This window comes from Hippoglossus hippoglossus, chromosome 23, assembly GCF_009819705.1.
Source record: "Hippoglossus hippoglossus isolate fHipHip1 chromosome 23, fHipHip1.pri, whole genome shotgun sequence".
NCBI classification, from domain to species: Eukaryota; Metazoa; Chordata; class Actinopteri; order Pleuronectiformes; family Pleuronectidae; genus Hippoglossus; species Hippoglossus hippoglossus.
In genome coordinates, this window is record NC_047173.1 from 9,202,966 (window position 1) to 9,216,458 (window position 13,493).

Below are 13,493 nucleotides of genomic sequence, written 5' to 3' on the forward strand. Positions count from 1 at the left end.
GGTCTGCGTTTTAGTCTGGACGGAAGAACTGAGATCTCTGGAAACAATGACGTAGATGCAACCACTTGCTGATTGGATCTTCTCAGTTACATCAACAAAACCACCTGCATTACATTATAGCCTCGGCTACCGGTGTAGAACGCAACAAGGAGAATCAATTACAAGCGCTGCTGACCCTGTTGTCTTTGCTAACAGCTGTTGTGCAGTTGAATTCTGCATTTTACAATGATACAACTGCTTACGTGCATAGAAGATGAAATATTGTTCGCGCGAACGGAACTAGCAACCAAATGTTTCCTGTTTACACCGGCATCGATATGGGTTTTCAGGCGTGTTAGTATGGAAGGCGGTTAAAACTAATACGGAGCCAAAAACGCTCATGTGGACAGAGATCGTTAATGTAGTAGTATGGATGTAGCCTTAAAGAGAAGATCTAAAATGTCTGTGTCAGAATTAGATGTTATACTCAGTTTAACCCAAAGTCAAAATGAATGAAGACATAGGATAATGCAGATAATTCTGCACACTGTTCAGATAGATGGTTAAATGAAAAAGTTCGCAACACAATGTGCCCTGTACATCATCCACCATTTATCTTTATTTTCTATTTGCTCCCTCCTGTTTAAATTAGTTGGACAAACATTAATAGTGTAGAATTAGACCCAAAGAGTGTTTTTTTTAGTTTGGTTAATAGCGATAAGCAATCACTCAAATGCTCAGAATAATGAATACTCTGTAAAGAACTGCATAATGTGTCATTTTGTTTTATGTGTATATTTATTTCTCTTTGGAGCACATAACTCGTAACCACTCACAACTTTACTAGATTCTATAAGTTGGTCTCACTATTTTTTATACATTTTTTATTGTTGCCAGGTGTCGGGTACAGAGGATGCTTGCACGACATGAATTTCTTGACATCCTCACCAGAATCATTAGCAGATGCTATTTGAGTTGTAGCTGCACCAGTGGAAGCCATATCACTTTGTTAACTCCCTTCGAGACCAGTGATGGTTTTTGACAGTAGAAATGTACTATTTTAATGAAACTACTGTATTACACAAGCTAGTTTTTTTTTTTTTTTGGTCATGCTACAAAACCATTAAACGGACCATATTAACCAACTGTGTATTGTCCTATTGACTTGTTTTCTCAGAGCTTGCAAAATGAAAGGTAAAATGTGATTTTTAATCAGCAGATGGCAGTATATCCACATGCTGTTAGCCATCAATCAGTTCAGAAAATTCAACATAATATAATGTAAGATTATTCTGTTTTTTATCTAATATGAATTGGGATAATGTACCAAAACTACATACTAAAACATGCTGATTAACTTGGGGAATTTGTCTTTGTTTGCCTTGTATTTGGGCAGCATCATAGTAATGTTCATCGTTTTCACACGGAATGTTGTTTTATTGGTTTGAGTTAAAAACATGCACATATTTCATTTTTACATCTTTTGTTATTATTTATATAGACACAAAAGGGATTTTTATGTGTGCTTTCCATGTAAATAGTCATGTGAGTGGCTTTTATCTCTCCTCTTCCCTCCATTACCAGCGTTTTACCCCGTTTTACCTCCTTCCCTTCAAACAAATTACTTGCATATGCTAGGGTGAAATCAAAGCTGCCGTGGTTCATGCACAGTCTCGGCAGATGCACTAAAGGTGCGTCCTCCCTGGAGGGAGAGTGAGTGTTTTTCAGGAGAAAGATATTGAAGGGCCTGTTGTTGTGACACAGGTTTCTTCCTATTCTTGGTTACATGCTCGGTAACAACAACAGCAGCATCACACTGTGTGCCTTTAGTTTGTATCGTGCAATGTGCCGCAGAGCAAGGCACCGAACCACAGGATAGCTGTGAACGTGGTTGGCTGAGGTGAATGTAACGTGTTGGATCAATTACATGTGGATCCAAATAAAATATAGCTGAGAAATGTAATGTGGCCTTAGCATAAGGCTTGTCTAGGTTTAAGGGGACTTGGCAGAGGTGTGCGCTCTTCTGAGTGCAATTGTAGCTTGTCACTTTATTTGTTTATCTGGTTGAGATTGTGGTAAGATATGTGCAGGAGGCACCCCCCTCCCCGGGAGTGTTCCTGTAAATAAGAGAGGTGATGCGGTCAACTCACCTAATCAAGGATGCATATGAAAACTAAACTCCTGCACTCCGGCTGTGAATGATAAACTGGGTTCAGGAATGTTCCTCATACGTTTATATTTATTTCTTTTTCAAAGGGACAATACACATGAATTACCATTGCTTTTAGTTGAACATGAAAATGTGCTTGTTTTTCATCCGGCAAAAATCATACAAATAATAAATAGACGTGTAAAAAAACACAGAAGTTCATGCACAGACACAAACAAAGGCACAGAGCACACCGAAAGCACATAAACACAAATGACAAGTGAATACACAGCAAAAACAGGCGCATCAAGCAAAATTAATGAGAGAAAAATAAATGTTTACAATAAGTCTACCTCTACCAGTAGTTGTACTTTCCCTAAAAATGTCATGTACCTCTGATCAACTACTTTTCATCAGGAAGTATTGTACTTCTGTATGTTCCATATGGTTTCTAGCAACTCAGAGTACAAACAAAACTTATGACGTGGTTATGAAATATGATACTTTTAAAGATGAAATTCATCATAAAAAAAAAAGAAAAAACACTTCCAGGGGCTACAAAATAAAAAATGCAGCTTAATGCATCTGTAATGATAATCCACAAATAAATCATATCCTATAGGTCCTTTATCATCTCTATCGTGTATTTGATGCTACACAAGTTGCCCACAAATCACTGCAAACAAACTCCTGATTTTTTTTCTCTGTCTTATAAACTTACTCTGTTTCTGACAGACTAATCCCAGGTGTCAGATAAAGTAGGTATAAGCTCCCAGGATGCAGCTGATTAATAACATTGGTTATTCCCTTTCCATTTGATGATAGATTTGATAACAGAGCTGCCGGGGTCCTCGGTGCTCAGAGCCACTTCAGCCTGTGTGATTTCCTGCCCCTTGCATCTTCGCATTGCATTTTTTATCCAATCCTCTTGACCCTTTAAGCCCCATTCTCTGAATTAACCCATTCTCACCTAAAAACCAGTGGCTGTATTTTTTGTGGGATTTTTGCACAACAGCAGATTATGCATTGAAATCGAGACATGTTCTATTATTTAGCAGCAGTGTTGCAGCACATAAGGGGGGAAACGCATAAGCTTCAGGTGCAGTGCAGTTACAAATGAAAAAAGCCAACAAGGAGCCAAACCAGGACATATGCAAAGCAGCGTGCATTAGCCTCCTCACTGGCCCATAAATCACATACATCAGGCAGTGCCCCCCTGGATTGCGAGCTAGTTAGCCTGCACTAGAAGAGCCACTCCTGCTGGTCCTGCGCAGCAGAGGAGTCTACTGAGCAACATCAAGTGGCTCCCGGGGTTTGGAAAGAGCCCCAGTAAATCTCTAGGACCAATTTGGCGTGGCAGAGCTGGCCCAACGTTAGCAGCGCAGCTAACCTGGTTAGCAGCCTGTAAGACCGCCGCTGAAGGCCCCTCCCGCTGTTCGATTGGCTGAAACGGCTTGCGGTGTCAGATCAGGAAGTAATTGCCTCTTCTATGGATAGTTTATGACCCTGTTTGCGAGAGGGATAGCTCCTTCACGCATCCCTCTCTTCTAGGGGTGGTGCTGCTGATGGTTAATGTAGGTGCTCTCTCGCTATTAGCGAACAAAAAGAATGTTCACCTCGAGGCCGAAAGAAACAATTTGAGCTGTATTGTGTGGCTTTGAGGGGGAATTGATTGCCCACTGTGCGTTGTTTACTCTCACTAAAAGGCTTTTCCTCTTCATTGGCTAAATTGGGGAACTTCAATGTGGAATTGTTCCCAGGAAGCCAGCCGACCACCGACAGCGCTGTCTAAATTCAGGAAAATGAAAACACAGGTTGTTTTGTGTGGCTCATCCTATTGTGTGTGTGTGTGTGTGTATATTTTTTGCCCCCTGCCAGATTTGTGCTCACATTAAATCCTCTCTCTTTCTCTCTGTCTCCAACTGGCAGACTGGATCCTCGCTGTTGCCAGTAAAAACAGTTTCCAATCCTCTTTGAGTTCTCTTGAGTCCAACAGAATGACGTCCGCAGAGCTCATCCCGGGTGATTGCTGAAATTGGGAAATGGGCAGACCCCCACAAAACACACCAATAATAGTGTCATTGGCCGTCATCTGTAGCAGCAATAGTAAACAGAGCGGACGAGGGTGTGTTGGGCTGCTGGGTTACATTTCTTCAAAGAGCCAGATGCAATACTTCACTGAAGTTAAACAAGGACAACTGCATAAAACAAAAAAAAAACACTTTCATTCAGACTGAAATATCTCCACAGCTATTGGAAGAATATTTATGGCGCCCAGTATGTAGCTCAATGCAATGCTGACCCTCATTTATGATTAGTTGAAGAGTATATTTGACAAATCATGTCTCAGCTATCCTGGTGTAATCCATCCCTACTGGTTTCAAGGGGATAAGGCAGTCCCTGCTTCTAATAATCAGTCTCCAGTATTTATAATTATCCAGTCAATCAGGTAGAGAATTAAAGAGGAGAGCACTCGTCAAATGATTCATCACCTTTATTGTGCTCACTCACTATAACCTCTTATTAACAATTGAAACAGCTCTAATACGATGTATTCATAAAATAATTAGTCTTATGTTTAAATAATTCAAATTAGGTAAAATGTAATTTCCAACGCAGATGAATAGTAAAAGCCTTGACAGATCATGCAGGCTAAGAACTGAGTTTTTAAATAACATGATCAACGAATGAATATCTAACGAAAGAGTGAGATGAGAAAATCCTTGTCAAAAAATTATCATGGTTTTGCCCTTTTGTTAATTTTTTCCAGTTGGACATTTTGCAGTTGGACTTTTGATTCATTGAATTGGTTTGATTTATTTTGATGGATGGATTTGTCTTTGTACTTCTTTGTTTCCCATTTCATTTTGCAACTTTCCTTGTGTGTCTCTTGCGTAATAAACTTCCTGTCTGTTTGGTCAGAGGTCCTCCTAGCTAAATGTGACCCAAAAAAAGAGGTCAATGAATCAAGAAGTACAAGTACAGTAACCTTGTTCTTTAAACTCTCTGAGGTTGAATAATACTTAGATCTAAAGATTAAGATGAACAAGAAGGCCGGCTTCCGTGCCCTGTTCAGAAGAATATTTTTAACTATTTTTAATGTCTGATGAATGATTTGTATTTTATATTTTGTAGTTTATTTTCTGTTAACCAATTTACAGTGTCTTTGAGCATTGCTAAATGCACTATATAAACAAAATGTGTTATGATTATATATTGCAAAACAAACAGTTTCCTCCACTTGGGCCTCGCGTCCACACGCAAACACCTTTTTAAGCCACTAAAACAGAGATTTTCTTCTGTGTTTACATGTAAAACAGAATATTTGGGAAACTATGAAGTCACAGCTCACTTAGCACATGCCCCCTGTTGCTTTGTGAGCATGCACGAGGAACAATAATGGCGTCCATATTCCGGTTTCTCTATGTTTGATATAGCACTGCAAGGTCTAATTACAAGTTTGCAGCTGAATCTAGTATTACTGTACTATAGTCACAGGCGTCTGCCTCGCCCAATTTATAAGCATAGATACTATGTTGTTGTTGTTGTTGTTGAGCATTGCTCCATTATCATTATACGTGATGTCTATTAATAGACACCTGTGCCTCCTGTGACACCTGTCATTCATTATCACCCCGTTTGTAACAATTCAAATTCGAGTGTGGGTTTCGACAAACATTTCACAATGATATTCTAGGTTGGGTTTGGTCCCGTTGGCTGGGATATCTACTGGATTTTTTTATACTGCACTAGCTGTAATCAGGGAAAACATCAGGCTTGGGTTGGATCGGGTTCAGACACAAAAGAGAAAGCCTTTCGAGTTCGGGTTGTTACTTTTCTTTAGGAGTCGGACGAGCTCAAACTGTTGTTGCTCAAACTGGAACCCAGGTAAAACATAAATTAAGCCACATACTTAACACCCCCAATGTATGAGAAATTAGCATTTCTGCCTCCAGCTACCGGCGGTAGGACGTGTGCATGTAAGGTGAAAGTGCCTCAAGAGTTAACATGTTATCACCTTAATTGAGACAGATGCATTTTTAATAACCGGTCCTAGCTCAAAGCTAGAGAGGCATCAAATTATGCTAAGTAAGTGAAAAATGCTAATGGCTCGACTATGGCTCGGGGTTGCTGCTGAAAGACGAACATTGCATTTTTTAATGTCCCTTTTCCCCCTGGTGAAATTTCCTGAAAACCTGAAAGTAGTCTTGAGCACTTTCAAGGATGCTAGAGTCGTTCAGCTTCGCACACAAATATGTACACGTTAGAAATATGACATTATTTAAAAATCAATTACGGTAATTTATTTTTGTTTGGTGTTAAGCTCATGGCTTGTTCTTGTCACTAAAGCATTTAGCAAATAGAGACTGCTCGTTGCTTCATGATCCATAATAATATTCACAATCACCCGACAAAACATCTGTTTCCCCCCACAGTTCAGCAGTGTTTATCTCCAAGCTTCAGCTCCGACTGCTCCCCTGAGGTGGTTTTTTAACTCTGTTGTGACACCTGGAGAGAATCTGGCAGATATCAAATCAGAGACATTTCAGTGTCGCCGGTACCAGTCGCCACATAAGCGCACTGTTGCAAAACATAGCTCTGCAGACACCGGTACACAACATTTGTTTGTACATATGTGGATGCAGAAGAACGTGCAGTCACAGTCGGGCACATATTTAGACACAAATAGACTGCTCCCTTTGCTGCCATCTGTCAGCTGTAGACGCCTCGGGAGACTTACAGAAGGCCACAGACGATGCCACAGTTGGTTGCTAAAATGAGCAGCGTAACAGATGTTTGGGTTTCTTTTTAGTAAGTTCCTATACCAACCTCCATAAGGGGACAGCCAGTTTCATTTCACATGAAGATGCTTGTTGCGCCCCTGTCGTGTAATAATGTCACTTATTAAATTAAAACCCGTGGAAAACGGTTGGTGCAACATCTGCGTGCTGTTCATGGTTGTCTTTGTGATGGACGAGCTGTGGAAGCTGGAGGAAGTTTAAGTCGAGATCTACAGAAGGGAACCAAGCAGGGCCAGGCTGCGTTGACAAAATACTTCTTTCTGTAAAGAATGACTTTCGGACAATAGGTACCACGTCCTGTCATTTCCCAGCAGAAAGTGATTCCACAACCTTGCATTAGTCGTTGACGGATGACACAGTGAAGCTTCTCTCGCCATTGTTCCTGAACATAACACAAATTAGCTGCGTCTCTAAGCTCGCTCCTTGCTGATGTCACCAGAGCTCCTCTGTGGGAGTAGATTAGTTGCTAATATCATCTGTTTGAAGGAATAAGCCTTTAATAAGCCATCTCTTTTAAGAGTGATACACGTTTCTACTTTTGGATCCGCCTGTTTGGATTGTATAAACCTTGAAGTCATCAAAGACTGGGGGTTCTTTACTTTTTAGATCTTGAATTTAGCTGTCGCCCTGATCCAGACTGAGGGTGTTTGCGAGCAGGGATTTAACGTCTTACTCAAGGACACCTCGTTATTTAGTTTTTCCCAAGATGCAAAGAACTTTAGTTGTGCAACATAATTGGACAAAAGTTCTTTACACCTGCTGTAATGAATATTTTCATTTGAAATATGGATCAAACGACCACATGTACGTTAAATGGAAAGCTCATGGTGAGCGACTGCAGTTCCTTACAGCTCTACTGAGTGTTTTAGCACCAATTAGCTCATTGTTTACGTTTCATTACTCAGCGCAAATGTCAGAGTCTGTTACATTTGGACATTTTCTCGAACTTTTCCTGTCAGCACCCTCGTAAAATGTCCAGATAATGACTGAGTGAGCCCATGTGAGAATACAGCAGGAAAGTGTCTGGAAGATTTACGGCATGAATGGGTGTGTTTAATGATAAAAATAAAAAAATCATTAATATCTCAAGAAAAAAAAGAGGAGCCATTTACGTAGAAGACACAGACCAAGATGTGAACTTGCAAAGACAACGAGATTCAACAGCTTTTGGTGAAAACAGCCGGCGCCGCTGTCAACAAAAACATGTGATTTCCACTTCTGAATTAAAAAAATAGCTATTGGGACGTGTCCAGATGCAGAAATGGCACCAGCCACTTGCTTGTGAACAAACACTAGAGGAGGACAGATATTTCCTTTCAATTGAATACTGGCTGAATATTATGAATACATTTGAAGGGTGATCGGAAATGGCTCCGAATGAATGCGTGACCCCCGTGTGAGCGGGATCGTCAGGATGAGGTTAAAGGTCAGAGGACAGAGGCTTTGCGGTAATGAGTTCCGACAGTGACACATTACTGTAGCCTGAATGCAAGCAGCTCTTCAATAACTGATGGAGGCAAAGAGAAGCAGGGAGGACGAATATTGCACCGCAAGAGATACAGGGTCAGAAATATGTCGACAAGAGAAGCCATTACCTTGGTTTGCCTTCTGACCTATTATCTATTTACAAATCACATGACATACCATGTATCAGTTTGACGAGAGGGACGATGGGAGGAGGAGGTGGGATGTATCAGTTGCATGTTTTCAAAGTGTAGCCTGCTCTTATAGCTTTTCCAGGATTATAATTAATAAGTCAGTATTGACCGATTCTGCTACATCATACATTGTATTTGCCATTATCTCATCATCTTTATCACCTCTTTCAAAGAGGTTGTGTTTTCATTGCTATTTGTTTGTCTGTCTTTCTGGGAAGGAAGATTTCTCAAAAGCTATTACACGGATTTCCGTGAAATTTATGGAGCGGTGGGCCATGACCCAAGGAGGAACACATTAAAATTGTACCTTTTTAAAAGGCAAGATATAGGACGTTAGTCTTGGCCAAGGTATCCGCTCTCTGAGCACCCTTTTAGTTTTTATCTGCATCCCCATTAGCTTCCATAAAGTGGTCGCTAATCTTCCTGGAGTCATGTGATTTTATTATCTCAAATGTAACATCATCATTAATCTGAACAGAATCGCTGAACCTTTGCAATCTCCCACATTTACTTATTTAAAAAAAACTACATGAATGTCTATGGGAAACTAAGCTTTTGACCTCCTCAGATTTAGATCTTGGCACTTTCTTGAGGTGTGGTTTTACCTTGACGTAAAAGAAGCCCTTGTGGTTCTTAGCAGGATATCGCTAAACAAAGTATGTGACGATTATTCGCTGACCTTTGACCTTTTTAGAATGACCCCAATCACAGCTGAGTCAGAGGTTTAAAAAACAATAATGACTAATTAAGGTTGTTAACAGAGACCCGCATTGATCCATCGTTCATTGAATGGTTTGAAAGGTAAAGGAGCTTTAATGGACAGCGTGTTAATATACTGTAAGTCACGCTTCACAGACTGCTTTGTCTCGATGCATATGCTCAACACATTGTCACACATAAGTCCTTTAGGGGAGATTGCTCTGTTATCTGGAGCAATCTGCCAAAAAAAAAAAAAAAAGCAGAGCTTGTCACTGAAAGCGCTGCAGAAAGCTGATAGATCATATTTGGCTGCTGATGGGTGCAAAGCTGTTGTTGTGCGTCTGGAGGCTTCTGAAACTGTCCTTAATTGGAGATAACATCTGGCTTAACCAGCCTGGGACAAAAAATAAGAAATATATAAATGTCAGGAAAGCTATGACAAGCTTTACTTAAGAGACAGAATTTAGTGCAGCGATGTTGAACTAAATCCTTCTTTGCGAGTCACACGGTCCAACCTTTTATTCTGAAGCAGAGGAGGCAAATGCAACATCTAATTAGGAAAAGTAGGAAAAACAAGGAGACAACTTGGATGTAGGATCAACGAACGTTAACGTGCCGTCTGGCGTAATAATCCTAATGCTGGTGCAGAGAAATGTGGGGCGACATTTTCTCCTTCCTTTCATAAAGGATGATCCAATATTTCCTATGTTAAAGGAAACAAGTTAGGGAGCATAGAAGCTCCTTTCCTTATCCTTTAGAGAATTTGAACAGCTCTTATTATGGCGGCCGCTGAAATACTTCCTGTCATTTCAGTCAGTTAGGAAGGTTCCTTAGTAAAATGGACTATCCCAATGTACCCAAAGGACAGTTTCTTTAAACCCATGTCTCCCAGCCTTTTATTCTAATGTGTGAAACTGAATAGCCTCCTAAAATAGTGTTGCTCTGAGAAGAAAACGATTTGCATGTGTAATAAAGAGTAAACCCGTGACCCGAAAACCCCAGAGACTCAGCGGAAGGTACTGGGATCTGGTGTGAGCCGTACAGACTGACAGGCCCGTGCACGGGGAACCAGTTCCTCAGACAACAAGACTTGTAATTATCTCCACCGGAGGCCAATCAGACGCACTGCGCCGAAGCAAGAATACCGCAATCAATCTCCGACGCTTATAATGAGAAACATATTGTTTTTCCTCTCCGCCAGTGAAAAGATAATCAGGAGCCGAACAGAGGGGTCAACAGGTCCTCTCTTCGAGGATGTAGCGAAGCAAATAACACAAATCTCCATCAGCCTCCGCTGCTCTTTCGGTGAATCCTCCAACAAGGTTACCTTCAAACCTGCTGCACCATAACACAGCGGCTAGTTTCAATCAGTGTAGCTTTTTCTATGCTCTCCAGGAAAAGCACACGTGTTTTTGAATATGTGAATCTCTCAATCCAACACTTTTCATGTGCCTGTTGGTGATTTCCATGCATCCTAATGTGATGTCAAAGAATGGAGGTTGCTAAGTGCTGTCATAAAGTGCTGAAAGGAGAAATACATTTTCATGTAATGACGGAGATTAATAAATGCACTGAATTTCCAGCCAAATCTTCACATTTTGGTGCAAAAAGCTTTTTAAGAATCAGGAAAAGAGAAAAATTAAAAAAAATATTCAAGAGAATACATTAAGGCAACGTGTTATTGAGTGTTTTGGTTAACTCATTATTCATTTCAGTGCCTTTTGAAGTACAAGTGTGCACTGTGCTGTGCTACATAATTTAATACTTCATTATTATACTACGGGAATGTACAGGAGGCTATATTCAGTACAATCAGGTACATCGGCCCTTGCTGCGATATTACCATTCTAATTTAATATTATAATACTTAACACCATATACTGTATATAAAGATAGATAATGTGTGTCCATGTACTCCTCTTGCATGGAACGACACGTGGGGGCCGCCATCTTGCGTTTGTGACGTCATTTGGAAAGCAGTAGTGAGTAGGGAGTCGGGGCAGTGAGGTCCCGCCGACTCATGCGCTCGACCAATCACGAGTCAGTCTGAGCCGTCAATCTTGACGTTTCGCCTTGTTAATTACAAGCCATACAAAAAACAGAGAAGTGTCAATTTTATCATCTAACTCTTGACAAAAAAGCAAATGCATGAATTTCCAAAGATAAATATGATGTTTGAGTACTTCAAACAAAACTTTTGTATCCAATTGTTTTAGATAATTGATGCAAGTGTCTTATGATTGCAAACAAATCTATTTTCTATGATTTAATACTTGTAATATTTACTTTAATTTGTAAAGTTTACATTCCTGTGGCGTTTCTTTGTGCCTTTGTGTATCTGTGTGGGTGTGTGCCGACCAGATGAAGTTAATGGAGGTTTTCATTCCGTCATTGTTTGTGGGATGGAGGTGAAACCAATTTCAGATAATTGGAGACAGTAATTGAAATTTATGTTGCCACTTAAATCCCCTTTTCCAAGTTGTATTTGTCCAATTAGAGGAATAGATGGCGGCTCCAAGTTTGAAAGTATAAAAAAATATTAAATCCTATGAAGTGAGGCAGAATAACATGTTAAATAATACAACAAATCCATTAATTACACGCTTGTGTCTTTTAATTGGAGGGATAATTCAATATCTCATTTCTCATTCCCTGCTGTGTGGCTTTTTGAAGCCTGTGTGGATTTTGTTCATTATTGCAAGTTTCATTCTTCTAGTTTTGAAGTTTGTCCTCCTATAATATTGCTGCTTATGAAATCAACTGTGCCGAGACCTCCGCCAAGGTATGGTAATATTTCATTCTGATTTACTTTTATTCACAAAAGCCAGACCATTGTCATAATCCACACCCAATTTCAGCTGTTCATAGATATTAGCACGACACATGCCTGATGAATTCCTTCATTAAGGTCTTTTTCACTAAGATTTCTTCAAAAATTCATATTCATCTCGCAATGTTAAAGTGAAAAGATAAATCCTGGATCAGCACCAAAAATGAATGGGTTCTTCCCTCGCCCACACCACATTGATCCACCAAGGTTTTGTCACAGGTTTCAGGTCACTTCACTTCCTGAGCCTCCTAATAAGCAACAGCCGTAGTCCTGTTGTCTCCTCTTTTATTATTTAGTCTCTGATTTTCTCTTTAGTTTTCACTGGTTCATCTTGACACGTTCAAGTTTAACATACCAGCACATTGTTGTGTACGGTTCCCTCGTGATGTTTGTCTCAAGATTTAACTCAGATAAGATTCGAAACTATTGATCCCACGTCAGAGAGATTCACTCTTGACAGCCACAGAAAGTCAAAATGAGGTAGACAAGGGAACATATGAAAGTATAAATAATAAGTCTGTACATAATATATGCTTTTTACTACAGATCGAAGTATTATTTGTCGAAGAAATGTACTTGAGCAAAGTTCAGTGGCACAGGATGATTTTGAAAAAGATGTATGCTGCTTTTTGCATAATCTACGAGATATTGAAATATGTACATATACATGAATGTGTATATAGACTGTTATAAGTATATATGGTATAAATGGCAGGTATGGTTTACAAGATGAATGAGTATAGAAATTGTATGTGATATATATATGGGTATAAATTCACTGTATTCCACTAAACAGCAATACTATATATAGTTAACAAATATATAGTTAACACACACATACAGACAAACACAATTGAATGGGTTCTTCCAAGCACCATGATCCACCCCTTCACAAAATTGGTCGAGTAGTTTTTTAAAACTTGCTAAAGATCAGACATAAACGAAGATAAAGTTATAATCTCCTTCGTTGAAGAATTAACCTGCCAAATGTTTCTTTTAAATTAACCGGGGGTTAGACTTGAATCGGGTCCCACACTCAAACCTGTACTTTTTGCAGGATGTGACACAATTTGTGAACCATAGGTTGGTTACAGCTGTGGACACACACATGCACAACAAATACAAAAGGGTGGAAGGGTGTTTCTAGGTGACCTCTGTGTTCATCTGACCTCTTGTGACTTAGTTTATGACCTGTGACGCTGCTGGAAGGACACAAAGGCTTCTGACTAGAGACATAAATCCATATTAGCCACTGTGCAGGGGATAATTGGACCAACACCATTATTTATTGTTGAATACTGGCCGAGTTTAAAGCCCCCGAAAACCTATTTTCTCAATTGGCTTCATGCTCGGAGCGATACGGTCCCACTCTGTGA

At 39.9% G+C, this 13,493-nt stretch overlaps 1 long non-coding RNA gene across 1 annotated transcript; it reads left to right on the forward strand.

Moving 5' to 3' along the window:
• Nucleotides 1-489: 489 nt before the first annotated feature.
• LOC117757503 lies at nucleotides 490-7,401 on the forward strand. Its single transcript, XR_004613135.1, has 3 exons — nucleotides 490-1,204; nucleotides 4,205-4,215; nucleotides 7,389-7,401. It is a non-coding gene; the product is annotated as an uncharacterized LOC117757503 (long non-coding RNA).
• The last annotated feature ends 6,092 nt before the right edge of the window (nucleotides 7,402-13,493 follow it).